Here is a 25619-nt window from a genome sequence, read left to right as displayed (position 1 = left end):
AAACTTTCAAAATTGCCGTGACCAGGATTCGAACCTGGGTTATTGCGGCCACAACGCAATGTCCTAACCACTAGACGATCACGGCCACGCACGCGCCCACGGAGGCAGCTGGCTGGAGTGCAAGTGGCGATACACAGCAAAGCCTAGGCCAAGGTGGACGCCACAGCAGTGTCAGACACGGTCTCCATCACGTGTATACGAGTAAATGAACGTGCCTGCGCTGTCAGGACACTAACTAGAGTGGTTAGCTACATTCACCTCCCTGGCAGTGTCTTGCAGTCCTCCAAGCCTCTTGACTATGGGTATGTGGCTCGATAACAAGTGAATAGACGCCGCATCTCTCTCGCCGTCAGGTGTAGCCGCGAATCATACTTAACGCAGCTTTGTGCACGCGTCAGCGTAGCGTCAGTCGAGCAAAGTCGGGACAAGTCGCATAAGAGGAGCAACAAAAACTCACGTTTCCGGTACCGGGAATCGAACCCGGGCCTCCTGGGTGAGAGCCAGGTATCCTAGCCACTAGACTACACCGGATTACGACGCCAGTGCTCTTCCTGCGAACGCAGCAACCAGCCACGATTAACTGACGACAACTGTAAGAAATACACTCTTTCACGTTATAGAACGGCATCCTCTGGACGCATTTCATGGAGACGAACGCCAGCAGTGACGAGAGCAAAAGGCGCCTACAAATCCTGTCGTTGCTCCACGTACTGTTCTACGACAATTCACGAAGCAGACGCTCACGCCTTGTTGTGCTGTTTCCTTTGCGGGCAATGGGTGCAGCTGTCTTCGACGCAGGAAACATTACACGTTTAGCAGCTGTGGGGTTGGAACCCACGCCTCCGAAGTGACTGGTGCCTAAAACCAGCGCCTTAGACCGCTCGGCCACTCTACCTACACAACACGCGCGACACAGGAGCTGCGTCCTAGCCCACGACAACACACAGCAACGGCACAAAAATGAGACGTCAAAATTGGCAACGGTGGGATTCGAACCCACGCCTCCGAAGAGACTGGTGCCTAAAACCAGCGCCTTAGACCGCTCGGCCACGTTACCGTTATAGCGCCGACGACAATACGTTTCCTTTGTACTACAAAGATCACTTCGAAATGGAAATATCTCGGCAATCGCTGTAACATGTATTTCCTCTGCTCTCCCATTGGAAGCGTCTCTTTAGGCCATCCACAACAAGAAAATGCCGTGCCCGCCGTGTGGTAGCGGCGCCACTTGTCTGAAGCTGTCGTAGTTAAGGCGACAGCATCAAGAGACGTTTTCGTGCCGTGACCAGGTTTCGAACGCACGCGTCCGAAGAGACTGGTGCCTAAAACAAGCGCCTTAGATCGCTCGGCCACGCTACCTGCGCTACCTTCGGCCCCAGTGTTCCTAGCATTTGTAGAAACGGTGCACGCCACAGCTTCCTGCTCCGCTGTTCATCCAATCCGTCGCACCTCAAACAACTGCCCTTTTCGACTACAGAGAGCAGCGGACGTCTGCGCCTCACGGCCGCCGGCATTACGTGTTGGCGATGAAGTGGTAGTACAAACTGCGGACTGCGGAACACGAGTGAAAAATCAAGAAAGCACTGTGATTTCGAGTACTCGTGCACTATCGTCACTGCAACGGTAGCAAGGCAAAACTTTCAAAATTGCCGTGACCAGGATTCGAACCTGGGTTATTGCGGCCACAACGCAATGTCCTAACCACTAGACGATCACGGCCACGCACGCGCCCACGGAGGCAGCTGGCTGGAGTGCAAGTGGCGATACACAGCAAAGCCTAGGCCAAGGTGGACGCCACAGCAGTGTCAGACACGGTCTCCATCACGTGTATACGAGTAAATGAACGTGCCTGCGCTGTCAGGACACTAACTAGAGTGGTTAGCTACATTCACCTCCCTGGCAGTGTCTTGCAGTCCTCCAAGCCTCTTGACTATGGGTATGTGGCTCGATAACAAGTGAATAGACGCCGCATCTCTCTCGCCGTCAGGTGTAGCCGCGAATCATACTTAACGCAGCTTTGTGCACGCGTCAGCGTAGCGTCAGTCGAGCAAAGTCGGGACAAGTCGCATAAGAGGAGCAACAAAAACTCACGTTTCCGGTACCGGGAATCGAACCCGGGCCTCCTGGGTGAGAGCCAGGTATCCTAGCCACTAGACTACACCGGATTACGACGCCAGTGCTCTTCCTGCGAACGCAGCAACCAGCCACGATTAACTGACGACAACTGTAAGAAATACACTCTTTCACGTTATAGAACGGCATCCTCTGGACGCATTTCATGGAGACGAACGCCAGCAGTGACGAGAGCAAAAGGCGCCTACAAATCCTGTCGTTGCTCCACGTACTGTTCTACGACAATTCACGAAGCAGACGCTCACGCCTTGTTGTGCTGTTTCCTTTGCGGGCAATGGGTGCAGCTGTCTTCGACGCAGGAAACATTACACGTTTAGCAGCTGTGGGGTTGGAACCCACGCCTCCGAAGTGACTGGTGCCTAAAACCAGCGCCTTAGACCGCTCGGCCACTCTACCTACACAACACGCGCGACACAGGAGCTGCGTCCTAGCCCACGACAACACACAGCAACGGCACAAAAATGAGACGTCAAAATTGGCAACGGTGGGATTCGAACCCACGCCTCCGAAGAGACTGGTGCCTAAAACCAGCGCCTTAGACCGCTCGGCCACGTTACCGTTATAGCGCCGACGACAATACGTTTCCTTTGTACTACAAAGATCACTTCGAAATGGAAATATCTCGGCAATCGCTGTAACATGTATTTCCTCTGCTCTCCCATTGGAAGCGTCTCTTTAGGCCATCCACAACAAGAAAATGCCGTGCCCGCCGTGTGGTAGCGGCGCCACTTGTCTGAAGCTGTCGTAGTTAAGGCGACAGCATCAAGAGACGTTTTCGTGCCGTGACCAGGTTTCGAACGCACGCGTCCGAAGAGACTGGTGCCTAAAACAAGCGCCTTAGATCGCTCGGCCACGCTACCTGCGCTACCTTCGGCCCCAGTGTTCCTAGCATTTGTAGAAACGGTGCACGCCACAGCTTCCTGCTCCGCTGTTCATCCAATCCGTCGCACCTCAAACAACTGCCCTTTTCGACTACAGAGAGCAGCGGACGTCTGCGCCTCACGGCCGCCGGCATTACGTGTTGGCGATGAAGTGGTAGTACAAACTGCGGACTGCGGAACACGAGTGAAAAATCAAGAAAGCACTGTGATTTCGAGTACTCGTGCACTATCGTCACTGCAACGGTAGCAAGGCAAAACTTTCAAAATTGCCGTGACCAGGATTCGAACCTGGGTTATTGCGGCCACAACGCAATGTCCTAACCACTAGACGATCACGGCCACGCACGCGCCCACGGAGGCAGCTGGCTGGAGTGCAAGTGGCGATACACAGCAAAGCCTAGGCCAAGGTGGACGCCACAGCAGTGTCAGACACGGTCTCCATCACGTGTATACGAGTAAATGAACGTGCCTGCGCTGTCAGGACACTAACTAGAGTGGTTAGCTACATTCACCTCCCTGGCAGTGTCTTGCAGTCCTCCAAGCCTCTTGACTATGGGTATGTGGCTCGATAACAAGTGAATAGACGCCGCATCTCTCTCGCCGTCAGGTGTAGCCGCGAATCATACTTAACGCAGCTTTGTGCACGCGTCAGCGTAGCGTCAGTCGAGCAAAGTCGGGACAAGTCGCATAAGAGGAGCAACAAAAACTCACGTTTCCGGTACCGGGAATCGAACCCGGGCCTCCTGGGTGAGAGCCAGGTATCCTAGCCACTAGACTACACCGGATTACGACGCCAGTGCTCTTCCTGCGAACGCAGCAACCAGCCACGATTAACTGACGACAACTGTAAGAAATACACTCTTTCACGTTATAGAACGGCATCCTCTGGACGCATTTCATGGAGACGAACGCCAGCAGTGACGAGAGCAAAAGGCGCCTACAAATCCTATCGTTGCTCCACGTACTGTTCTACGACAATTCACGAAGCAGACGCTCACGCCTTGTTGTGCTGTTTCCTTTGCGGGCAATGGGTGCAGCTGTCTTCGACGCAGGAAACATTACACGTTTAGCAGCTGTGGGGTTGGAACCCACGCCTCCGAAGTGACTGGTGCCTAAAACCAGCGCCTTAGACCGCTCGGCCACTCTACCTACACAACACGCGCGACACAGGAGCTGCGTCCTAGCCCACGACAACACACAGCAACGGCACAAAAATGAGACGTCAAAATTGGCAACGGTGGGATTCGAACCCACGCCTCCGAAGAGACTGGTGCCTAAAACCAGCGCCTTAGACCGCTCGGCCACGTTACCGTTATAGCGCCGACGACAATACGTTTCCTTTGTACTACAAAGATCACTTCGAAATGGAAATATCTCGGCAATCGCTGTAACATGTATTTCCTCTGCTCTCCCATTGGAAGCGTCTCTTTAGGCCATCCACAACAAGAAAATGCCGTGCCCGCCGTGTGGTAGCGGCGCCACTTGTCTGAAGCTGTCGTAGTTAAGGCGACAGCATCAAGAGACGTTTTCGTGCCGTGACCAGGTTTCGAACGCACGCGTCCGAAGAGACTGGTGCCTAAAACAAGCGCCTTAGATCGCTCGGCCACGCTACCTGCGCTACCTTCGGCCCCAGTGTTCCTAGCATTTGTAGAAACGGTGCACGCCACAGCTTCCTGCTCCGCTGTTCATCCAATCCGTCGCACCTCAAACAACTGCCCTTTTCGACTACAGAGAGCAGCGGACGTCTGCGCCTCACGGCCGCCGGCATTACGTGTTGGCGATGAAGTGGTAGTACAAACTGCGGACTGCGGAACACGAGTGAAAAATCAAGAAAGCACTGTGATTTCGAGTACTCGTGCACTATCGTCACTGCAACGGTAGCAAGGCAAAACTTTCAAAATTGCCGTGACCAGGATTCGAACCTGGGTTATTGCGGCCACAACGCAATGTCCTAACCACTAGACGATCACGGCCACGCACTTTTTTTTTTTTTTTTTTTTTTTTTTTTTTTCTGCAGCGGAACAAAATTCCGTTCCGCCCAGCGTGTGGCTCGAACCCACGACCCTGGGATTAAGAGTCTGACGCTCTAACGACTGATCTTTTTTTTTTTTTTTTTTTTTTTTTCCCACGCGTGCAGAGCACATTGGATTAGCAGTCCAACGCCTTAACCATTTTTTTTTTTTTGTTAACAGCCGAACGCGCTAGCCGATTTTTTTTTTTTTTTTTTTTTTTTTTTGTAAGGAACTTGGCAGCATGAGGCAGGCGGAGGCAAAGCGGGCAGGGGTCAAAATCTCGAGGCCTGGCCGCGATGTCTCCACCCAGTCCTGTTGCTGAGGCGTGTCTTTATCATAGTTTTCAATAAGAAATTTTACAACTTGTGTATACGTAGATATATGCTGTTTTGCCTTCGAAATCCTGAACCAAAAGATGCTTCATTTGAAACAAAAAATTTATGTCATGCCGAGGCAAGAGAGATTGAAGGTGATAGCTTTAGTGCTCTTTTTTTTTTTTTTTTTTTTTTTTTTTTTTTTTTTTTTTTTTTTTTTCCTCATCCACTGCTTCTCGGCAACCTAGCATACTTCTTTGTAATAGATAATAAAGTTGTGGGAAGTAGTGGACCCTGAACCTGTATATTATTTTTTTTTAATTTCTGTTTAGTTTTTTGTTTTATTGTTATTATTATTATTTTTGTTTGTTTGTTATTTTTTTTTTTGTAAAAGAAAAATCTTCATGGAATGTGAAGAAGGAATTTTATGTTAAGGCACTAATTCCATAGCCTCCTTTCCTTCTTAAGATTAATAATAATAATAAAAAAGTATGTTCCCTTCCATGGAAACAAATGAGACTTCCTTCTCAGTCATAAAATGAATGTATAAGAAAACAATTTATCTTTAACCCTGCGATACTGGCTTTCGGCTTCGGCTTCTTCTGTGCAATAAACAAAATAGTCTTCTTTGCCAGCAGAAGATAAGTGATTGTAATATGAAACTGTAAAAGTGTACTTCTCCCCAATTGTTTTTGTTTAAGCGTCGTTTCGCTTAAATAAACGATTTTTGTTTATCTCGTTGGCTTGTCAACCAATGCCCAGTCGCTCGAATACAATTTTAAGCATATTGCCGTAGTTTTTCTTGTGGTCTTTATATTTCAGGGCGTTATAAAAAGCACACTTTAAGTACATGTAAAAATCAGTGGAATTGTCATTTCCCAGGTGATTAATTACGTAATTCACATAGTGTCCCATTAACCAATGGACCGAGTTGTTTTTTGCTGCTGGAAAATAGCAAGTCTGAGGCCTGAGGAATGTAACAGGGGGAAAATTTTCCACCGAAGATCTCGTAAGAAAAGCCAGTTGTTCCCTAATCCAATTACAGAGTTGTAGATTGCCACCGCACGTGAATCTGTGCACTAACGTGTCGATCAATTTACATTTGAGACATAGGTTCGTGTCGCTGACGCCGATTGCATGTAACCTTTCATTGGTGCTTACGGTCTCATTCACTGTTTTATACCACGCTGACTTGACGTCCGATGGTAGACCACGCATATTAATATTTTTCCATATGGCGTCCCAATCAGTGTGTGGGTATTTACTTTCCAATTTGTTTCTCCCCTCCATTTTCTTTCGATGGGACAGAATATCGCGGGCCGTGATCCGTCGTGAGTTGATGATGACACCGCCGAGATAGCTGAATTCCACAAAATATACACGAACGTACTGGAGCCGGTTATTTATTTTTTGCACATTCACCGGCGCCTGTAAACTGGCAGGCCTGACAACTTCAAATAATTTAGTTGTAATGCTATCAGCGTGGTCGCTAAGGATAGTGGCGGTCCTTTTTATAAAAAGCGCAGACGCCTTATTTCTGATGTCAACTAACCCCAAACCTCCATTCCTGGGATCTAAGGTCGCAGTTTGTGCGTCGACTCTGAATATATCCCCTCTCCAAAGATAGCTGGCAATGGTAGACATTATCTTTTTTCCAATCATTTTCGGTAGTGGGAAGATCTGTGCTATAAAGTAACTCCTGGAGAGAATGCAGTGGTTAATGAAAATCACCCTCTGAACTTGGTTCAAGTTACGGTGGAGGTTTTCTCTTGTTGTTCCAAGAAGTTGTCCCGACGTATTTCTCCAATTGATAGCTGCCATTTTTAACGGACAAGGTGTCAGTGTTATTCCTAGTGCTTTGCATTGGGTGACCATTGTGGCCCAGGCTAAGGTGGTATGTTGAAAACCCCGCAGGTTTAGGAGTTTGCTTTTGTTTGCGTTGACACCTGCTCCGGAGACTCTACAGTACTTTTTAATTAGCGTTTCCAATTTCAAAATGTCATCGGGATTTCGCAGGACGACTCCGACATCATCGGCATAGGCGTTTATGACTGTTCGGTGACCAGATAATGTGATGCCAGTTAGAGTGGCATGAACACTGCGGAGGAAAGGTTCTAATGAAAGCACGAATAGGAACATGGAGAGGGGGCTTCCTTGAGGAACGCCGCGCCTGATCTGAATCTGCTTTGTCCTCTGGCAGTTAACTGATATACAAGCGCTGATGCCTGTTGCAACATTGCTGATCACACTTACGACTCGCTCATTAAAACCTATTTTGTTCAGTGTGGCACTAAGGAATCTATGATCCACACGATCAAATGCTTTCTGGAAGTCAATAAACATGATAGCACATTTTATGGTGGTCACAGCAGTGATGGCAATTATATCTCTATATTCAGCTATGCTTTTGAAAATGCTCTTGGTAGGCACACAGGACTGGTATGGACTTACTATCTTTTTAGCCAACTGAGAGAGTCTGTTGTTTAAAATTCTGCCGATGATTTTATAATCAGAGTTTAACAGGGAGATAGGACGAAAGTTGTTGAGGTTTCTTTTTGCAGCATTTTTTGGGATTAGTACTATTGTGCTCTCTTTAAAAACAGCAGGTAAATGCTTTCCCTGAAGCACCTCGTTCGTCATTCGGGTAAACATGTCACCAATCAGTGGCCAGTATCGTTTATAAAATTCAACAGGCAAACCATCCGGTCCCGGCGATTTCCTCAGAGGAGATTTGCAGATGATTCTGTGGATATCTTCGTTAGTACATTCAACGAGAAGGTCTTCGTTTTCCTCGTCCGAGACCTGTGGAGCTATGTAACTAAGGAACTCATCGAAGGACTCTTCACATACCGGGTTGGCAGTGTATAGGTCTTCGTAATATTTGTGCACTGCATTGACGATGTCTCTCTGAGTCGTGAGTGTCTCGCCAGTTTCAGACTGAAGTCCATCAATGAAGGTGCGTCTCCTGTTTCTTTCGTGCTTCAGTAGATGGTACAAGGAAGCATGTTCATCCTCCACGACTGTCTTAGCCTTGGATTTTAATTTCAGACCCTCCATCTGCTGTCTTTTAAGACTGAGCAATTTGGCCTTAGTTTGCTTGATATCTGCCAGACGGACGTTGGAAGTGTTTGCCTGCTCATATAAATTTCGCAGCATGGTATAATAAAATTCGATGGAATTTTTCAAGTCTTTCGATCGTTGTACACTATACTGGATGAGAACTTTTCTCAGTTTAGGCTTTGCCCTGTTGCACCACCAGTCTAGTACTGAGACGTGTCTATCTGCAGAGCGGAGGCACAATGCCCACGCTTCTGTCAAACTTTCTTCTAATCCGTCGTCCTGCATCAGTGACGTATTAAGGTGCCATGAACTTCTAAAACGGCGAGTGGGTTGCGCAGTAAGGTTGATGGAAGCTAGCACGGAGCTATGATCAGAAAAGTAAACTGGAATCGCCTCTGCTTTAATGAAGGAGCTAACTAGACTTTGCGATATGTAGAGTCTGTCGATCCTGCTACGTGAGTGAGGACCTAGGAATGTAAATGCCACAAAAGTGGGATACATTATTTCCCAAGCATCTTTAAGCTGTAAAACAGTGACGAAACGCTTCAGTTCACTGCAGTTATTAAAATTCGGAACCTGGTCTTTCTTATTTATCACACAATTAAAATCACCGCCTATTATAAGATCTTTTGGGTTTTTCCGTAATAAATAAATGATTTCTTCTTTATAGAACTGTGCTCTTTCCATTCTATTGGATGTGCCAGAAGGGGCATACAGATTGATAAGGGTAGAACCAAAGACTTTTATACCTATCGCTCTGCCGGAGTCCAACCTCTCGATATCCGAGACAGGAATCCCCTCCCTGACTAAAATTGCTGTACCGACGTTGGTGTCAAGTGAGACATTTAAAATCGCCAAATATCCAGGCACTGTAAGATTAGTCAGCACTACTTCCTGTAGGAAAGCAATGTCCGTCCCTGACTCATATAAATAATCCTTGAGCGCTGTAACTTTAGTCACGGATGTAATCCTGTTAATATTGATAGTCGTAATTGTATATGCCTGGGACATTTAGTTTGCATAAAAAGTAAATAAGTGATGAAAAAGATAACAAAAAAAAAAAAAAAGAAAAGAGATGTGCAGCTTCTAGAAGAGAGAAACGACTCCGCTTAAACAAACATCTAAAAGAATAGTCAGTATTTGAAGCTCGGTAAACACTTCATCTGGTTCCTCTGAAATATGACTAAGACAGTAGTACAATTAGAAATGAAACTGGTTCAACAAAATCCCTTTTTTTTTTTTTCATCTTACAGCCTCATTTTGGTGCAGGATTCCGAACATCTCGGGTTTTAGTTTTACCGAGGGGCTTTGCATCACTAATGTCACTTGAAGGTACCTCCTTAGGTCTTTCCGTGATGATTTCATACAAGACGTTCTTGGCCGTCGCTTCCTCTTGTGCTGGTTGTTGTTTGCTTTGGTTACGGGAAGCTTTGAGAGTAGGTAGCGGTTTGAGTCGGCGTCTTCGGACATCTTGGTTCAACGCGCCGTCATTCGGATTGTCTATCTTTACCACCGTTGTGACCGAAGCTGCCTCAACAGCGTCCTTTTTACGAGTGCCATTTCCTTGTTCTTCCGTCACTAGCTCCAGAGCACTGACTGAGTCGGCGGTTTGTGGGTCTGTAAGTTCTTGAGTTGGGTTCCGCTCCGTCACCTCTTGTGCTTCGGAGTGCGCCTCTTCCGTCTCCGCGACAATCGTTACTGCGTCCCCTCCGTGGACCGTTTGTACCTGTTCAGCCGCCGACAGCGGCCGGGTTGCCTCAGCGGCTGTCGTCACGTCAATACATGTACTGTTTGTTTCCTCGAGCACATCCGCATTACACTGCTTCTGCTTGCGGGTGGAAGGCGAATTACGGGCGGACTCGCCGTCCGAGCCGTCATCGGTCGTTTCCAACGGTCGCTTCTTATTCTGGAGATCGCAATCGGGAACAGAAGGGCGTGATGTAATGACGCTCAGGGGAGGGAACTCCGTAGTAGTTATGGCGGGCACTGCAGAAGTACATGCACCACTGTCGTTAACCGAAAGAAGGGAAGTGCTATTTGGTAAGACATCGCTGAGGGTCAGTTTTTGACGCTGTGTTAGATTGTTCCTAAGAACAAAAACACGGCGCGGACAATCTTGTCGGAAATGACCTGTCTCATTGCAAATATTGCACGTGCGCTCCTGACCAGAATACACAACATGTGCTTTATGGCCTGCAACGGATATATGGGACGGGATGTTGGCTTTCACCTCCATTTCAACGGATCTAATGCCATTAAAACACTGTATCTTGTATAGCTTCGACCATCTTTCGTTATAGATAGATTTAACTTCGCCATATTTAGATAGAGCGTCCTTGATCAACTGATTATCAATTTCAATTGGAACATTCAAAATCCTGACATTGGTGTACATGATATCAGCTTTTCGTACAGAGACATTACTTTTTGAACCGTCTCGATGAACAAATTCGACGGAATTACCCCATTTTGCAAGCAACTTATCGACTGTCACTGAGTTCAGAAATTTAACAAAAACACAGTATTTTTCAGCATCTAATTGCGTGGTATGAACAGAGTCAGAATTAATACCGATTACCTCAGTCAGCCAATCGTGGATTTCCAGCGCAGTGGGTTGGACCGGCCGTGTTCCTTTCTCGAACGAGAAGACTAAAGTATTCTTCCTGACGGTGTCAGACATGGTCGTCGGTTCCGACGAAATTCCGGCAACAACCGAAATTGCGGCGAAGCACGAAACGTGGAACGGACGAAAGCACTATAAAAACACTTATCAGAGACACCACTCAAAAAATAACAGCGAAAATGTACAGCTAACTTCACGTAAACACCAAACACCGGCGATAGCGCTAACGTACGCGGAGTAAACAACAAGCACGTCCGACCGCGGCGACGGCTAAAGCCAGGGGCACTCGCCCACGGAGGCTGCTGGCTGGAGTGCAAGTGGCGATACACAGCAAAGCCTAGGCCAAGGTGGACGCCACAGCAGTGTCAGACACGGTCTCCATCACGTGTATACGAGTAAATGAACGTGCCTGCGCTGTCAGGACACTAACTAGAGTGGTTAGCTACATTCACCTCCCTGGCAGTGTCTTGCAGTCCTCCAAGCCTCTTGACTATGGGTATGTGGCTCGATAACAAGTGAATAGACGCCGCATCTCTCTCGCCGTCAGGTGTAGCCGCGAATCATACTTAACGCAGCTTTGTGCACGCGTCAGCGTAGCGTCAGTCGAGCAAAGTCGGGACAAGTCGCATAAGAGGAGCAACAAAAACTCACGTTTCCGGTACCGGGAATCGAACCCGGGCCTCCTGGGTGAGAGCCAGGTATCCTAGCCACTAGACTACACCGGATTACGACGCCAGTGCTCTTCCTGCGAACGCAGCAACCAGCCACGATTAACTGACGACAACTGTAAGAAATACACTCTTTCACGTTATAGAACGGCATCCTCTGGACGCATTTCATGGAGACGAACGCCAGCAGTGACGAGAGCAAAAGGCGCCTACAAATCCTGTCGTTGCTCCACGTACTGTTCTACGACAATTCACGAAGCAGACGCTCACGCCTTGTTGTGCTGTTTCCTTTGCGGGCAATGGGTGCAGCTGTCTTCGACGCAGGAAACATTACACGTTTAGCAGCTGTGGGGTTGGAACCCACGCCTCCGAAGTGACTGGTGCCTAAAACCAGCGCCTTAGACCGCTCGGCCACTCTACCTACACAACACGCGCGACACAGGAGCTGCGTCCTAGCCCACGACAACACACAGCAACGGCACAAAAATGAGACGTCAAAATTGGCAACGGTGGGATTCGAACCCACGCCTCCGAAGAGACTGGTGCCTAAAACCAGCGCCTTAGACCGCTCGGCCACGTTACCGTTATAGCGCCGACGACAATACGTTTCCTTTGTACTACAAAGATCACTTCGAAATGGAAATATCTCGGCAATCGCTGTAACATGTATTTCCTCTGCTCTCCCATTGGAAGCGTCTCTTTAGGCCATCCACAACAAGAAAATGCCGTGCCCGCCGTGTGGTAGCGGCGCCACTTGTCTGAAGCTGTCGTAGTTAAGGCGACAGCATCAAAAGAGACGTTTTCGTGCCGTGACCAGGTTTCGAACGCACGCGTCCGAAGAGACTGGTGCCTAAAACAAGCGCCTTAGATCGCTCGGCCACGCTACCTGCGCTACCTTCGGCCCCAGTGTTCCTAGCATTTGTAGAAACGGTGCACGCCACAGCTTCCTGCTCCGCTGTTCATCCAATCCGTCGCACCTCAAACAACTGCCCTTTTCGACTACAGAGAGCAGCGGACGTCTGCGCCTCACGGCCGCCGGCATTACGTGTTGGCGATGAAGTGGTAGTACAAACTGCGGACTGCGGAACACGAGTGAAAAATCAAGAAAGCACTGTGATTTCGAGTACTCGTGCACTATCGTCACTGCAACGGTAGCAAGGCAAAACTTTCAAAATTGCCGTGACCAGGATTCGAACCTGGGTTATTGCGGCCACAACGCAATGTCCTAACCACTAGACGATCACGGCCACGCACGCGCCCACGGAGGCAGCTGGCTGGAGTGCAAGTGGCGATACACAGCAAAGCCTAGGCCAAGGTGGACGCCACAGCAGTGTCAGACACGGTCTCCATCACGTGTATACGAGTAAATGAACGTGCCTGCGCTGTCAGGACACTAACTAGAGTGGTTAGCTACATTCACCTCCCTGGCAGTGTCTTGCAGTCCTCCAAGCCTCTTGACTATGGGTATGTGGCTCGATAACAAGTGAATAGACGCCGCATCTCTCTCGCCGTCAGGTGTAGCCGCGAATCATACTTAACGCAGCTTTGTGCACGCGTCAGCGTAGCGTCAGTCGAGCAAAGTCGGGACAAGTCGCATAAGAGGAGCAACAAAAACTCACGTTTCCGGTACCGGGAATCGAACCCGGGCCTCCTGGGTGAGAGCCAGGTATCCTAGCCACTAGACTACACCGGATTACGACGCCAGTGCTCTTCCTGCGAACGCAGCAACCAGCCACGATTAACTGACGACAACTGTAAGAAATACACTCTTTCACGTTATAGAACGGCATCCTCTGGACGCATTTCATGGAGACGAACGCCAGCAGTGACGAGAGCAAAAGGCGCCTACAAATCCTGTCGTTGCTCCACGTACTGTTCTACGACAATTCACGAAGCAGACGCTCACGCCTTGTTGTGCTGTTTCCTTTGCGGGCAATGGGTGCAGCTGTCTTCGACGCAGGAAACATTACACGTTTAGCAGCTGTGGGGTTGGAACCCACGCCTCCGAAGTGACTGGTGCCTAAAACCAGCGCCTTAGACCGCTCGGCCACTCTACCTACACAACACGCGCGACACAGGAGCTGCGTCCTAGCCCACGACAACACACAGCAACGGCACAAAAATGAGACGTCAAAATTGGCAACGGTGGGATTCGAACCCACGCCTCCGAAGAGACTGGTGCCTAAAACCAGCGCCTTAGACCGCTCGGCCACGTTACCGTTATAGCGCCGACGACAATACGTTTCCTTTGTACTACAAAGATCACTTCGAAATGGAAATATCTCGGCAATCGCTGTAACATGTATTTCCTCTGCTCTCCCATTGGAAGCGTCTCTTTAGGCCATCCACAACAAGAAAATGCCGTGCCCGCCGTGTGGTAGCGGCGCCACTTGTCTGAAGCTGTCGTAGTTAAGGCGACAGCATCAAGAGACGTTTTCGTGCCGTGACCAGGTTTCGAACGCACGCGTCCGAAGAGACTGGTGCCTAAAACAAGCGCCTTAGATCGCTCGGCCACGCTACCTGCGCTACCTTCGGCCCCAGTGTTCCTAGCATTTGTAGAAACGGTGCACGCCACAGCTTCCTGCTCCGCTGTTCATCCAATCCGTCGCACCTCAAACAACTGCCCTTTTCGACTACAGAGAGCAGCGGACGTCTGCGCCTCACGGCCGCCGGCATTACGTGTTGGCGATGAAGTGGTAGTACAAACTGCGGACTGCGGAACACGAGTGAAAAATCAAGAAAGCACTGTGATTTCGAGTACTCGTGCACTATCGTCACTGCAACGGTAGCAAGGCAAAACTTTCAAAATTGCCGTGACCAGGATTCGAACCTGGGTTATTGCGGCCACAACGCAATGTCCTAACCACTAGACGATCACGGCCACGCACGCGCCCACGGAGGCAGCTGGCTGGAGTGCAAGTGGCGATACACAGCAAAGCCTAGGCCAAGGTGGACGCCACAGCAGTGTCAGACACGGTCTCCATCACGTGTATACGAGTAAATGAACGTGCCTGCGCTGTCAGGACAGTAACTAGAGTGGTTAGCTACATTCACCTCCCTGGCAGTGTCTTGCAGTCCTCCAAGCCTCTTGACTATGGGTATGTGGCTCGATAACAAGTGAATAGACGCCGCATCTCTCTCGCCGTCAGGTGTAGCCGCGAATCATACTTAACGCAGCTTTGTGCACGCGTCAGCGTAGCGTCAGTCGAGCAAAGTCGGGACAAGTCGCATAAGAGGAGCAACAAAAACTCACGTTTCCGGTACCGGGAATCGAACCCGGGCCTCCTGGGTGAGAGCCAGGTATCCTAGCCACTAGACTACACCGGATTACGACGCCAGTGCTCTTCCTGCGAACGCAGCGACCAGCCACGATTAACTGACGACAACTGTAAGAAATACACTCTTTCACGTTATAGAACGGCATCCTCTGGACGCATTTCATGGAGACGAACGCCAGCAGTGACGAGAGCAAAAGGCGCCTACAAATCCTGTCGTTGCTCCACGTACTGTTCTACGACAATTCACGAAGCAGACGCTCACGCCTTGTTGTGCTGTTTCCTTTGCGGGCAATGGGTGCAGCTGTCTTCGACGCAGGAAACATTACACGTTTAGCAGCTGTGGGGTTGGAACCCACGCCTCCGAAGTGACTGGTGCCTAAAACCAGCGCCTTAGACCGCTCGGCCACTCTACCTACACAACACGCGCGACACAGGAGCTGCGTCCTAGCCCACGACAACACACAGCAACGGCACAAAAATGAGACGTCAAAATTGGCAACGGTGGGATTCGAACCCACGCCTCCGAAGAGACTGGTGCCTAAAACCAGCGCCTTAGACCGCTCGGCCACGTTACCGTTATAGCGCCGACGACAATACGTTTCCTTTGTACTACAAAGATCACTTCGAAATGGAAATATCTCGGCAATCGCTGTAACATGTATTTCCTCTGCTCTCCCATTGGAAGCGTCTCTTTAGGCCATCCACAACAAGAAAATGCCGTGCCCGCCGTGTGGTAGCGGCGCCACTTGTCTGAAGCTGTCGTAGTTAAGGCGACAGCATCAAAAGAGACGTTTTCGTGCCGTGACCAGGTTTCGAACGCACGCGTCCGAAGAGACTGGTGCCTAAAACAAGCGCCTTAGATCGCTCGGCCACGCTACCTGCGCTACCTTCGGCCCCAGTGTTCCTAGCATTTGTAGAAACGGTGCACGCCACAGCTTCCTGCTCCGCTGTTCATCCAATCCGTCGCACCTCAAACAACTGCCCTTTTCGACTACAGAGAGCAGCGGACGTCTGCGCCTCACGGCCGCCGGCATTACGTGTTGGCGATGAAGTGGTAGTACAAACTGCGGACTGCGGAACACGAGTGAAAAATCAAGAAAGCACTGTGATTTCGAGTACTCGTGCACTATCGTCACTGCAACGGTAGCAAGGCAAAACTTTCAAAATTGCCGTGACCAGGATTCGAACCTGGGTTATTGCGGCCACAACGCAATGTCCTAACCACTAGACGATCACGGCCACGCACGCGCCCACGGAGGCAGCTGGCTGGAGTGCAAGTGGCGATACACAGCAAAGCCTAGGCCAAGGTGGACGCCACAGCAGTGTCAGACACGGTCTCCATCACGTGTATACGAGTAAATGAACGTGCCTGCGCTGTCAGGACACTAACTAGAGTGGTTAGCTACATTCACCTCCCTGGCAGTGTCTTGCAGTCCTCCAAGCCTCTTGACTATGGGTATGTGGCTCGATAACAAGTGAATAGACGCCGCATCTCTCTCGCCGTCAGGTGTAGCCGCGAATCATACTTAACGCAGCTTTGTGCACGCGTCAGCGTAGCGTCAGTCGAGCAAAGTCGGGACAAGTCGCATAAGAGGAGCAACAAAAACTCACGTTTCCGGTACCGGGAATCGAACCCGGGCCTCCTGGGTGAGAGCCAGGTATCCTAGCCACTAGACTACACCGGATTACGACGCCAGTGCTCTTCCTGCGAACGCAGCAACCAGCCACGATTAACTGACGACAACTGTAAGAAATACACTCTTTCACGTTATAGAACGGCATCCTCTGGACGCATTTCATGGAGACGAACGCCAGCAGTGACGAGAGCAAAAGGCGCCTACAAATCCTGTCGTTGCTCCACGTACTGTTCTACGACAATTCACGAAGCAGACGCTCACGCCTTGTTGTGCTGTTTCCTTTGCGGGCAATGGGTGCAGCTGTCTTCGACGCAGGAAACATTACACGTTTAGCAGCTGTGGGGTTGGAACCCACGCCTCCGAAGTGACTGGTGCCTAAAACCAGCGCCTTAGACCGCTCGGCCACTCTACCTACACAACACGCGCGACACAGGAGCTGCGTCCTAGCCCACGACAACACACAGCAACGGCACAAAAATGAGACGTCAAAATTGGCAACGGTGGGATTCGAACCCACGCCTCCGAAGAGACTGGTGCCTAAAACCAGCGCCTTAGACCGCTCGGCCACGTTACCGTTATAGCGCCGACGACAATACGTTTCCTTTGTACTACAAAGATCACTTCGAAATGGAAATATCTCGGCAATCGCTGTAACATGTATTTCCTCTGCTCTCCCATTGGAAGCGTCTCTTTAGGCCATCCACAACAAGAAAATGCCGTGCCCGCCGTGTGGTAGCGGCGCCACTTGTCTGAAGCTGTCGTAGTTAAGGCGACAGCATCAAGAGACGTTTTCGTGCCGTGACCAGGTTTCGAACGCACGCGTCCGAAGAGACTGGTGCCTAAAACAAGCGCCTTAGATCGCTCGGCCACGCTACCTGCGCTACCTTCGGCCCCAGTGTTCCTAGCATTTGTAGAAACGGTGCACGCCACAGCTTCCTGCTCCGCTGTTCATCCAATCCGTCGCACCTCAAACAACTGCCCTTTTCGACTACAGAGAGCAGCGGACGTCTGCGCCTCACGGCCGCCGGCATTACGTGTTGGCGATGAAGTGGTAGTACAAACTGCGGACTGCGGAACACGAGTGAAAAATCAAGAAAGCACTGTGATTTCGAGTACTCGTGCACTATCGTCACTGCAACGGTAGCAAGGCAAAACTTTCAAAATTGCCGTGACCAGGATTCGAACCTGGGTTATTGCGGCCACAACGCAATGTCCTAACCACTAGACGATCACGGCCACGCACGCGCCCACGGAGGCAGCTGGCTGGAGTGCAAGTGGCGATACACAGCAAAGCCTAGGCCAAGGTGGACGCCACAGCAGTGTCAGACACGGTCTCCATCACGTGTATACGAGTAAATGAACGTGCCTGCGCTGTCAGGACAGTAACTAGAGTGGTTAGCTACATTCACCTCCCTGGCAGTGTCTTGCAGTCCTCCAAGCCTCTTGACTATGGGTATGTGGCTCGATAACAAGTGAATAGACGCCGCATCTCTCTCGCCGTCAGGTGTAGCCGCGAATCATACTTAACGCAGCTTTGTGCACGCGTCAGCGTAGCGTCAGTCGAGCAAAGTCGGGACAAGTCGCATAAGAGGAGCAACAAAAACTCACGTTTCCGGTACCGGGAATCGAACCCGGGCCTCCTGGGTGAGAGCCAGGTATCCTAGCCACTAGACTACACCGGATTACGACGCCAGTGCTCTTCCTGCGAACGCAGCAACCAGCCACGATTAACTGACGACAACTGTAAGAAATACACTCTTTCACGTTATAGAACGGCATCCTCTGGACGCATTTCATGGAGACGAACGCCAGCAGTGACGAGAGCAAAAGGCGCCTACAAATCCTGTCGTTGCTCCACGTACTGTTCTACGACAATTCACGAAGCAGACGCTCACGCCTTGTTGTGCTGTTTCCTTTGCGGGCAATGGGTGCAGCTGTCTTCGACGCAGGAAACATTACACGTTTAGCAGCTGTGGGGTTGGAACCCACGCCTCCGAAGTGACTGGTGCCTAAAACCAGCGCCTTAGACCGCTCGGCCACTCTACCTACACAACACGCGCGACACAGGAGCTGCGTCCTAGCCCACGACAACACACAGCAACGGCACAAAAATGAGACGTCAAAATTGGCAACGGTGGGATTCGAACCCACGCCTCCGAAGAGACTGGTGCCTAAAACCAGCGCCTTAGACCGCTCGGCCACGTTACCGTTATAGCGCCGACGACAATACGTTTCCTTTGTACTACAAAGATCACTTCGAAATGGAAATATCTCGGCAATCGCTGTAACATGTATTTCCTCTGCTCTCCCATTGGAAGCGTCTCTTTAGGCCATCCACAACAAGAAAATGCCGTGCCCGCCGTGTGGTAGCGGCGCCACTTGTCTGAAGCTGTCGTAGTTAAGGCGACAGCATCAAGAGACGTTTTCGTGCCGTGACCAGGTTTCGAACGCACGCGTCCGAAGAGACTGGTGCCTAAAACAAGCGCCTTAGATCGCTCGGCCACGCTACCTGCGCTACCTTCGGCCCCAGTGTTCCTAGCATTTGTAGAAACGGTGCACGCCACAGCTTCCTGCTCCGCTGTTCATCCAATCCGTCGCACCTCAAACAACTGCCCTTTTCGACTACAGAGAGCAGCGGACGTCTGCGCCTCACGGCCGCCGGCATTACGTGTTGGCGATGAAGTGGTAGTACAAACTGCGGACTGCGGAACACGAGTGAAAAATCAAGAAAGCACTGTGATTTCGAGTACTCGTGCACTATCGTCACTGCAACGGTAGCAAGGCAAAACTTTCAAAATTGCCGTGACCAGGATTCGAACCTGGGTTATTGCGGCCACAACGCAATGTCCTAACCACTAGACGATCACGGCCACGCACGCGCCCACGCAGGCAGCTGGCTGGAGTGCAAGTGGCGATACACAGCAAAGCCTAGGCCAAGGTGGACGCCACAGCAGTGTCAGACACGGTCTCCATCACGTGTATACGAGTAAATGAACGTGCCTGCGCTGTCAGGACAGTAACTAGAGTGGTTAGCTACATTCACCTCCCTGGCAGTGTCTTGCAGTCCTCCAAGCCTCTTGACTATGGGTATGTGGCTCGATAACAAGTGAATAGACGCCGCATCTCTCTCGCCGTCAGGTGTAGCCGCGAATCATACTTAACGCAGCTTTGTGCACGCGTCAGCGTAGCGTCAGTCGAGCAAAGTCGGGACAAGTCGCATAAGAGGAGCAACAAAAACTCACGTTTCCGGTACCGGGAATCGAACCCGGGCCTCCTGGGTGAGAGCCAGGTATCCTAGCCACTAGACTACACCGGATTACGACGCCAGTGCTCTTCCTGCGAACGCAGCAACCAGCCACGATTAACTGACGACAACTGTAAGAAATACACTCTTTCACGTTATAGAACGGCATCCTCTGGACGCATTTCATGGAGACGAACGCCAGCAGTGACGAGAGCAAAAGGCGCCTACAAATCCTATCGTTGCTCCACGTACTGTTCTACGACAATTCACGAAGCAGACGCTCACGCCTTGTTGTGCTGTTTCCTTTGCGGGCAATGGGTGCAGCTGTCTTCGACGCAGGAAACATTACACGTTTAGCAGCTGTGGGGTTGGAACCCACGCCTCCGAAGTGACTGGTGCCTAAAACCAGCGCCTTAGACCGCTCGGCCACTCTACCTACACAACACGCGCGACACAGGAGCTGCGTCCTAGCCCACGACAACACACAGCAACGGCACAAAAATGAGACGTCAAAATTGGCAACGGTGGGATTCGAACCCACGCCTCCGAAGAGACTGGTGCCTAAAACCAGCGCCTTAGACCGCTCGGCCACGTTACCGTTATAGCGCCGACGACAATACGTTTCCTTTGTACTACAAAGATCACTTCGAAATGGAAATATCTCGGCAATCGCTGTAACATGTATTTCCTCTGCTCTCCCATTGGAAGCGTCTCTTTAGGCCATCCACAACAAGAAAATGCCGTGCCCGCCGTGTGGTAGCGGCGCCACTTGTCTGAAGCTGTCGTAGTTAAGGCGACAGCATCAAGAGACGTTTTCGTGCCGTGACCAGGTTTCGAACGCACGCGTCCGAAGAGACTGGTGCCTAAAACAAGCGCCTTAGATCGCTCGGCCACGCTACCTGCGCTACCTTCGGCCCCAGTGTTCCTAGCATTTGTAGAAACGGTGCACGCCACAGCTTCCTGCTCCGCTGTTCATCCAATCCGTCGCACCTCAAACAACTGCCCTTTTCGACTACAGAGAGCAGCGGACGTCTGCGCCTCACGGCCGCCGGCATTACGTGTTGGCGATGAAGTGGTAGTACAAACTGCGGACTGCGGAACACGAGTGAAAAATCAAGAAAGCACTGTGATTTCGAGTACTCGTGCACTATCGTCACTGCAACGGTAGCAAGGCAAAACTTTCAAAATTGCCGTGACCAGGATTCGAACCTGGGTTATTGCGGCCACAACGCAATGTCCTAACCACTAGACGATCACGGCCACGCACGCGCCCACGGAGGCAGCTGGCTGGAGTGCAAGTGGCGATACACAGCAAAGCCTAGGCCAAGGTGGACGCCACAGCAGTGTCAGACACGGTCTCCATCACGTGTATACGAGTAAATGAACGTGCCTGCGCTGTCAGGACACTAACTAGAGTGGTTAGCTACATTCACCTCCCTGGCAGTGTCTTGCAGTCCTCCAAGCCTCTTGACTATGGGTATGTGGCTCGATAACAAGTGAATAGACGCCGCATCTCTCTCGCCGTCAGGTGTAGCCGCGAATCATACTTAACGCAGCTTTGTGCACGCGTCAGCGTAGCGTCAGTCGAGCAAAGTCGGGACAAGTCGCATAAGAGGAGCAACAAAAACTCACGTTTCCGGTACCGGGAATCGAACCCGGGCCTCCTGGGTGAGAGCCAGGTATCCTAGCCACTAGACTACACCGGATTACGACGCCAGTGCTCTTCCTGCGAACGCAGCAACCAGCCACGATTAACTGACGACAACTGTAAGAAATACACTCTTTCACGTTATAGAACGGCATCCTCTGGACGCATTTCATGGAGACGAACGCCAGCAGTGACGAGAGCAAAAGGCGCCTACAAATCCTGTCGTTGCTCCACGTACTGTTCTACGACAATTCACGAAGCAGACGCTCACGCCTTGTTGTGCTGTTTCCTTTGCGGGCAATGGGTGCAGCTGTCTTCGACGCAGGAAACATTACACGTTTAGCAGCTGTGGGGTTGGAACCCACGCCTCCGAAGTGACTGGTGCCTAAAACCAGCGCCTTAGACCGCTCGGCCACTCTACCTACACAACACGCGCGACACAGGAGCTGCGTCCTAGCCCACGACAACACACAGCAACGGCACAAAAATGAGACGTCAAAATTGGCAACGGTGGGATTCGAACCCACGCCTCCGAAGAGACTGGTGCCTAAAACCAGCGCCTTAGACCGCTCGGCCACGTTACCGTTATAGCGCCGACGACAATACGTTTCCTTTGTACTACAAAGATCACTTCGAAATGGAAATATCTCGGCAATCGCTGTAACATGTATTTCCTCTGCTCTCCCATTGGAAGCGTCTCTTTAGGCCATCCACAACAAGAAAATGCCGTGCCCGCCGTGTGGTAGCGGCGCCACTTGTCTGAAGCTGTCGTAGTTAAGGCGACAGCATCAAGAGACGTTTTCGTGCCGTGACCAGGTTTCGAACGCACGCGTCCGAAGAGACTGGTGCCTAAAACAAGCGCCTTAGATCGCTCGGCCACGCTACCTGCGCTACCTTCGGCCCCAGTGTTCCTAGCATTTGTAGAAACGGTGCACGCCACAGCTTCCTGCTCCGCTGTTCATCCAATCCGTCGCACCTCAAACAACTGCCCTTTTCGACTACAGAGAGCAGCGGACGTCTGCGCCTCACGGCCGCCGGCATTACGTGTTGGCGATGAAGTGGTAGTACAAACTGCGGACTGCGGAACACGAGTGAAAAATCAAGAAAGCACTGTGATTTCGAGTACTCGTGCACTATCGTCACTGCAACGGTAGCAAGGCAAAACTTTCAAAATTGCCGTGACCAGGATTCGAACCTGGGTTATTGCGGCCACAACGCAATGTCCTAACCACTAGACGATCACGGCCACGCACGCGCCCACGGAGGCAGCTGGCTGGAGTGCAAGTGGCGATACACAGCAAAGCCTAGGCCAAGGTGGACGCCACAGCAGTGTCAGACACGGTCTCCATCACGTGTATACGAGTAAATGAACGTGCCTGCGCTGTCAGGACACTAACTAGAGTGGTTAGCTACATTCACCTCCCTGGCAGTGTCTTGCAGTCCTCCAAGCCTCTTGACTATGGGTATGTGGCTCGATAACAAGTGAATAGACGCCGCATCTCTCTCGCCGTCAGGTGTAGCCGCGAATCATACTTAACGCAGCTTTGTGCACGCGTCAGCGTAGCGTCAGTCGAGCAAAGTCGGGACAAGTCGCATAAGAGGAGCAACAAAAACTCACGTTTCCGGTACCGGGAATCGAACCCGGGCCTCCTGGGTGAGAGCCAGGTATCCTAGCCACTAGACTACACCGGATTACGACGCCAGTGCTCTTCCTGCGAACGCAGCAACCAGCCACGATTAACTGACGACAACTGTAAGAAATACACTCTTTCACGTTATAGAACGGCATCCTCTGGACGCATTTCATGGAGACGAACGCCAGCAGTGACGAGAGCAAAAGGCGCCTACAAATCCTGTCGTTGCTCCACGTACTGTTCTACGACAATTCACGAAGCAGACGCTCACGCCTTGTTGTGCTGTTTCCTTTGCGGGCAATGGGTGCAGCTGTCTTCGACGCAGGAAACATTACACGTTTAGCAGCTGTGGGGTTGGAACCCACGCCTCCGAAGTGACTGGTGCCTAAAACCAGCGCCTTAGACCGCTCGGCCACTCTACCTACACAACACGCGCGACACAGGAGCTGCGTCCTAGCCCACGACAACACACAGCAACGGCACAAAAATGAGACGTCAAAATTGGCAACGGTGGGATTCGAACCCACGCCTCCGAAGAGACTGGTGCCTAAAACCAGCGCCTTAGACCGCTCGGCCACGTTACCGTTATAGCGCCGACGACAATACGTTTCCTTTGTACTACAAAGATCACTTCGAAATGGAAATATCTCGGCAATCGCTGTAACATGTATTTCCTCTGCTCTCCCATTGGAAGCGTCTCTTTAGGCCATCCACAACAAGAAAATGCCGTGCCCGCCGTGTGGTAGCGGCGCCACTTGTCTGAAGCTGTCGTAGTTAAGGCGACAGCATCAAGAGACGTTTTCGTGCCGTGACCAGGTTTCGAACGCACGCGTCCGAAGAGACTGGTGCCTAAAACAAGCGCCTTAGATCGCTCGGCCACGCTACCTGCGCTACCTTCGGCCCCAGTGTTCCTAGCATTTGTAGAAACGGTGCACGCCACAGCTTCCTGCTCCGCTGTTCATCCAATCCGTCGCACCTCAAACAACTGCCCTTTTCGACTACAGAGAGCAGCGGACGTCTGCGCCTCACGGCCGCCGGCATTACGTGTTGGCGATGAAGTGGTAGTACAAACTGCGGACTGCGGAACACGAGTGAAAAATCAAGAAAGCACTGTGATTTCGAGTACTCGTGCACTATCGTCACTGCAACGGTAGCAAGGCAAAACTTTCAAAATTGCCGTGACCAGGATTCGAACCTGGGTTATTGCGGCCACAACTCAATGTCCTAACCACTAGACGATCACGGCCACGCACGCGCCCACGGAGGCAGCTGGCTGGAGTGCAAGTGGCGATACACAGCAAAGCCTAGGCCAAGGTGGACGCCACAGCAGTGTCAGACACGGTCTCCATCACGTGTATACGAGTAAATGAACGTGCCTGCGCTGTCAGGACACTAACTAGAGTGGTTAGCTACATTCACCTCCCTGGCAGTGTCTTGCAGTCCTCCAAGCCTCTTGACTATGGGTATGTGGCTCGATAACAAGTGAATAGACGCCGCATCTCTCTCGCCGTCAGGTGTAGCCGCGAATCATACTTAACGCAGCTTTGTGCACGCGTCAGCGTAGCGTCAGTCGAGCAAAGTCGGGACAAGTCGCATAAGAGGAGCAACAAAAACTCACGTTTCCGGTACCGGGAATCGAACCCGGGCCTCCTGGGTGAGAGCCAGGTATCCTAGCCACTAGACTACACCGGATTACGACGCCAGTGCTCTTCCTGCGAACGCAGCAACCAGCCACGATTAACTGACGACAACTGTAAGAAATACACTCTTTCACGTTATAGAACGGCATCCTCTGGACGCATTTCATGGAGACGAACGCCAGCAGTGACGAGAGCAAAAGGCGCCTACAAATCCTGTCGTTGCTCCACGTACTGTTCTACGACAATTCACGAAGCAGACGCTCACGCCTTGTTTTGCTGTTTCCTTTGCGGGCAATGGGTGCAGCTGTCTTCGACGCAGGAAACATTACACGTTTAGCAGCTGTGGGGTTGGAACCCACGCCTCCGAAGTGACTGGTGCCTAAAACCAGCGCCTTAGACCGCTCGGCCACTCTACCTACACAACACGCGCGACACAGGAGCTGCGTCCTAGCCCACGACAACACACAGCAACGGCACAAAAATGAGACGTCAAAATTGGCAACGGTGGGATTCGAACCCACGCCTCCGAAGAGACTGGTGCCTAAAACCAGCGCCTTAGACCGCTCGGCCACGTTACCGTTATAGCGCCGACGACAATACGTTTCCTTTGTACTACAAAGATCACTTCGAAATGGAAATATCTCGGCAATCGCTGTAACATGTATTTCCTCTGCTCTCCCATTGGAAGCGTCTCTTTAGGCCATCCACAACAAGAAAATGCCGTGCCCGCCGTGTGGTAGCGGCGCCACTTGTCTGAAGCTGTCGTAGTTAAGGCGACAGCATCAAGAGACGTTTTCGTGCCGTGACCAGGTTTCGAACGCACGCGTCCGAAGAGACTGGTGCCTAA

At 51.1% G+C, this 25619-nt stretch overlaps 36 non-coding genes across 36 annotated transcripts; all 36 read right to left on the bottom strand.

Annotated features, from left to right (window-relative positions):
* Nucleotides 1–13: 13 nt before the first annotated feature.
* On the bottom strand, nucleotides 14–85 carry Trnah-gug (transfer RNA histidin (anticodon GUG)). The gene has a single exon. It is a non-coding gene; the product is annotated as a tRNA-His (tRNA).
* A 374-nt stretch (nucleotides 86–459) lies between these two features.
* On the bottom strand, nucleotides 460–531 carry Trnae-cuc (transfer RNA glutamic acid (anticodon CUC)). Its single transcript has one exon. It is a non-coding gene; the product is annotated as a tRNA-Glu (tRNA).
* Nucleotides 532–975: 444 nt separating this feature from the next.
* Trnal-uag (transfer RNA leucine (anticodon UAG)) lies at nucleotides 976–1057 on the bottom strand. The gene has a single exon. It is a non-coding gene; the product is annotated as a tRNA-Leu (tRNA).
* A 590-nt stretch (nucleotides 1058–1647) lies between these two features.
* Nucleotides 1648–1719, bottom strand: Trnah-gug (transfer RNA histidin (anticodon GUG)). Its single transcript has one exon. It is a non-coding gene; the product is annotated as a tRNA-His (tRNA).
* A 374-nt stretch (nucleotides 1720–2093) lies between these two features.
* On the bottom strand, nucleotides 2094–2165 carry Trnae-cuc (transfer RNA glutamic acid (anticodon CUC)). Its single transcript has one exon. It is a non-coding gene; the product is annotated as a tRNA-Glu (tRNA).
* Nucleotides 2166–2609: 444 nt separating this feature from the next.
* Nucleotides 2610–2691, bottom strand: Trnal-uag (transfer RNA leucine (anticodon UAG)). The gene has a single exon. It is a non-coding gene; the product is annotated as a tRNA-Leu (tRNA).
* A 590-nt stretch (nucleotides 2692–3281) lies between these two features.
* Trnah-gug (transfer RNA histidin (anticodon GUG)) lies at nucleotides 3282–3353 on the bottom strand. Its single transcript has one exon. It is a non-coding gene; the product is annotated as a tRNA-His (tRNA).
* Nucleotides 3354–3727: 374 nt separating this feature from the next.
* On the bottom strand, nucleotides 3728–3799 carry Trnae-cuc (transfer RNA glutamic acid (anticodon CUC)). Its single transcript has one exon. It is a non-coding gene; the product is annotated as a tRNA-Glu (tRNA).
* A 444-nt stretch (nucleotides 3800–4243) lies between these two features.
* Nucleotides 4244–4325, bottom strand: Trnal-uag (transfer RNA leucine (anticodon UAG)). The gene has a single exon. It is a non-coding gene; the product is annotated as a tRNA-Leu (tRNA).
* A 590-nt stretch (nucleotides 4326–4915) lies between these two features.
* Nucleotides 4916–4987, bottom strand: Trnah-gug (transfer RNA histidin (anticodon GUG)). The gene has a single exon. It is a non-coding gene; the product is annotated as a tRNA-His (tRNA).
* Nucleotides 4988–11676: 6689 nt separating this feature from the next.
* On the bottom strand, nucleotides 11677–11748 carry Trnae-cuc (transfer RNA glutamic acid (anticodon CUC)). Its single transcript has one exon. It is a non-coding gene; the product is annotated as a tRNA-Glu (tRNA).
* Nucleotides 11749–12192: 444 nt separating this feature from the next.
* On the bottom strand, nucleotides 12193–12274 carry Trnal-uag (transfer RNA leucine (anticodon UAG)). Its single transcript has one exon. It is a non-coding gene; the product is annotated as a tRNA-Leu (tRNA).
* A 592-nt stretch (nucleotides 12275–12866) lies between these two features.
* Trnah-gug (transfer RNA histidin (anticodon GUG)) lies at nucleotides 12867–12938 on the bottom strand. The gene has a single exon. It is a non-coding gene; the product is annotated as a tRNA-His (tRNA).
* A 374-nt stretch (nucleotides 12939–13312) lies between these two features.
* Trnae-cuc (transfer RNA glutamic acid (anticodon CUC)) lies at nucleotides 13313–13384 on the bottom strand. The gene has a single exon. It is a non-coding gene; the product is annotated as a tRNA-Glu (tRNA).
* A 444-nt stretch (nucleotides 13385–13828) lies between these two features.
* Nucleotides 13829–13910, bottom strand: Trnal-uag (transfer RNA leucine (anticodon UAG)). The gene has a single exon. It is a non-coding gene; the product is annotated as a tRNA-Leu (tRNA).
* Nucleotides 13911–14500: 590 nt separating this feature from the next.
* On the bottom strand, nucleotides 14501–14572 carry Trnah-gug (transfer RNA histidin (anticodon GUG)). Its single transcript has one exon. It is a non-coding gene; the product is annotated as a tRNA-His (tRNA).
* Nucleotides 14573–14946: 374 nt separating this feature from the next.
* Nucleotides 14947–15018, bottom strand: Trnae-cuc (transfer RNA glutamic acid (anticodon CUC)). The gene has a single exon. It is a non-coding gene; the product is annotated as a tRNA-Glu (tRNA).
* Nucleotides 15019–15462: 444 nt separating this feature from the next.
* Nucleotides 15463–15544, bottom strand: Trnal-uag (transfer RNA leucine (anticodon UAG)). The gene has a single exon. It is a non-coding gene; the product is annotated as a tRNA-Leu (tRNA).
* Nucleotides 15545–16136: 592 nt separating this feature from the next.
* Nucleotides 16137–16208, bottom strand: Trnah-gug (transfer RNA histidin (anticodon GUG)). Its single transcript has one exon. It is a non-coding gene; the product is annotated as a tRNA-His (tRNA).
* Nucleotides 16209–16582: 374 nt separating this feature from the next.
* Nucleotides 16583–16654, bottom strand: Trnae-cuc (transfer RNA glutamic acid (anticodon CUC)). Its single transcript has one exon. It is a non-coding gene; the product is annotated as a tRNA-Glu (tRNA).
* A 444-nt stretch (nucleotides 16655–17098) lies between these two features.
* On the bottom strand, nucleotides 17099–17180 carry Trnal-uag (transfer RNA leucine (anticodon UAG)). The gene has a single exon. It is a non-coding gene; the product is annotated as a tRNA-Leu (tRNA).
* Nucleotides 17181–17770: 590 nt separating this feature from the next.
* Trnah-gug (transfer RNA histidin (anticodon GUG)) lies at nucleotides 17771–17842 on the bottom strand. The gene has a single exon. It is a non-coding gene; the product is annotated as a tRNA-His (tRNA).
* A 374-nt stretch (nucleotides 17843–18216) lies between these two features.
* Nucleotides 18217–18288, bottom strand: Trnae-cuc (transfer RNA glutamic acid (anticodon CUC)). The gene has a single exon. It is a non-coding gene; the product is annotated as a tRNA-Glu (tRNA).
* A 444-nt stretch (nucleotides 18289–18732) lies between these two features.
* Nucleotides 18733–18814, bottom strand: Trnal-uag (transfer RNA leucine (anticodon UAG)). The gene has a single exon. It is a non-coding gene; the product is annotated as a tRNA-Leu (tRNA).
* Nucleotides 18815–19404: 590 nt separating this feature from the next.
* Nucleotides 19405–19476, bottom strand: Trnah-gug (transfer RNA histidin (anticodon GUG)). Its single transcript has one exon. It is a non-coding gene; the product is annotated as a tRNA-His (tRNA).
* Nucleotides 19477–19850: 374 nt separating this feature from the next.
* On the bottom strand, nucleotides 19851–19922 carry Trnae-cuc (transfer RNA glutamic acid (anticodon CUC)). The gene has a single exon. It is a non-coding gene; the product is annotated as a tRNA-Glu (tRNA).
* A 444-nt stretch (nucleotides 19923–20366) lies between these two features.
* Nucleotides 20367–20448, bottom strand: Trnal-uag (transfer RNA leucine (anticodon UAG)). The gene has a single exon. It is a non-coding gene; the product is annotated as a tRNA-Leu (tRNA).
* A 590-nt stretch (nucleotides 20449–21038) lies between these two features.
* Nucleotides 21039–21110, bottom strand: Trnah-gug (transfer RNA histidin (anticodon GUG)). The gene has a single exon. It is a non-coding gene; the product is annotated as a tRNA-His (tRNA).
* A 374-nt stretch (nucleotides 21111–21484) lies between these two features.
* Nucleotides 21485–21556, bottom strand: Trnae-cuc (transfer RNA glutamic acid (anticodon CUC)). Its single transcript has one exon. It is a non-coding gene; the product is annotated as a tRNA-Glu (tRNA).
* Nucleotides 21557–22000: 444 nt separating this feature from the next.
* Nucleotides 22001–22082, bottom strand: Trnal-uag (transfer RNA leucine (anticodon UAG)). Its single transcript has one exon. It is a non-coding gene; the product is annotated as a tRNA-Leu (tRNA).
* Nucleotides 22083–22672: 590 nt separating this feature from the next.
* Trnah-gug (transfer RNA histidin (anticodon GUG)) lies at nucleotides 22673–22744 on the bottom strand. Its single transcript has one exon. It is a non-coding gene; the product is annotated as a tRNA-His (tRNA).
* Nucleotides 22745–23118: 374 nt separating this feature from the next.
* Nucleotides 23119–23190, bottom strand: Trnae-cuc (transfer RNA glutamic acid (anticodon CUC)). The gene has a single exon. It is a non-coding gene; the product is annotated as a tRNA-Glu (tRNA).
* A 444-nt stretch (nucleotides 23191–23634) lies between these two features.
* Nucleotides 23635–23716, bottom strand: Trnal-uag (transfer RNA leucine (anticodon UAG)). The gene has a single exon. It is a non-coding gene; the product is annotated as a tRNA-Leu (tRNA).
* Nucleotides 23717–24306: 590 nt separating this feature from the next.
* On the bottom strand, nucleotides 24307–24378 carry Trnah-gug (transfer RNA histidin (anticodon GUG)). The gene has a single exon. It is a non-coding gene; the product is annotated as a tRNA-His (tRNA).
* Nucleotides 24379–24752: 374 nt separating this feature from the next.
* On the bottom strand, nucleotides 24753–24824 carry Trnae-cuc (transfer RNA glutamic acid (anticodon CUC)). Its single transcript has one exon. It is a non-coding gene; the product is annotated as a tRNA-Glu (tRNA).
* A 444-nt stretch (nucleotides 24825–25268) lies between these two features.
* Nucleotides 25269–25350, bottom strand: Trnal-uag (transfer RNA leucine (anticodon UAG)). The gene has a single exon. It is a non-coding gene; the product is annotated as a tRNA-Leu (tRNA).
* Between the last annotated feature and the right edge of the window lie 269 nt (nucleotides 25351–25619).

Source organism: Schistocerca gregaria, chromosome 3 (assembly GCF_023897955.1).
Source record: "Schistocerca gregaria isolate iqSchGreg1 chromosome 3, iqSchGreg1.2, whole genome shotgun sequence".
In the NCBI taxonomy this organism is placed as follows: domain Eukaryota; kingdom Metazoa; phylum Arthropoda; class Insecta; order Orthoptera; family Acrididae; genus Schistocerca; species Schistocerca gregaria.
The sequence above is the reverse complement of the archived record's forward strand: the minus strand, read 5'-3'. Positions and strand labels throughout refer to the sequence as shown.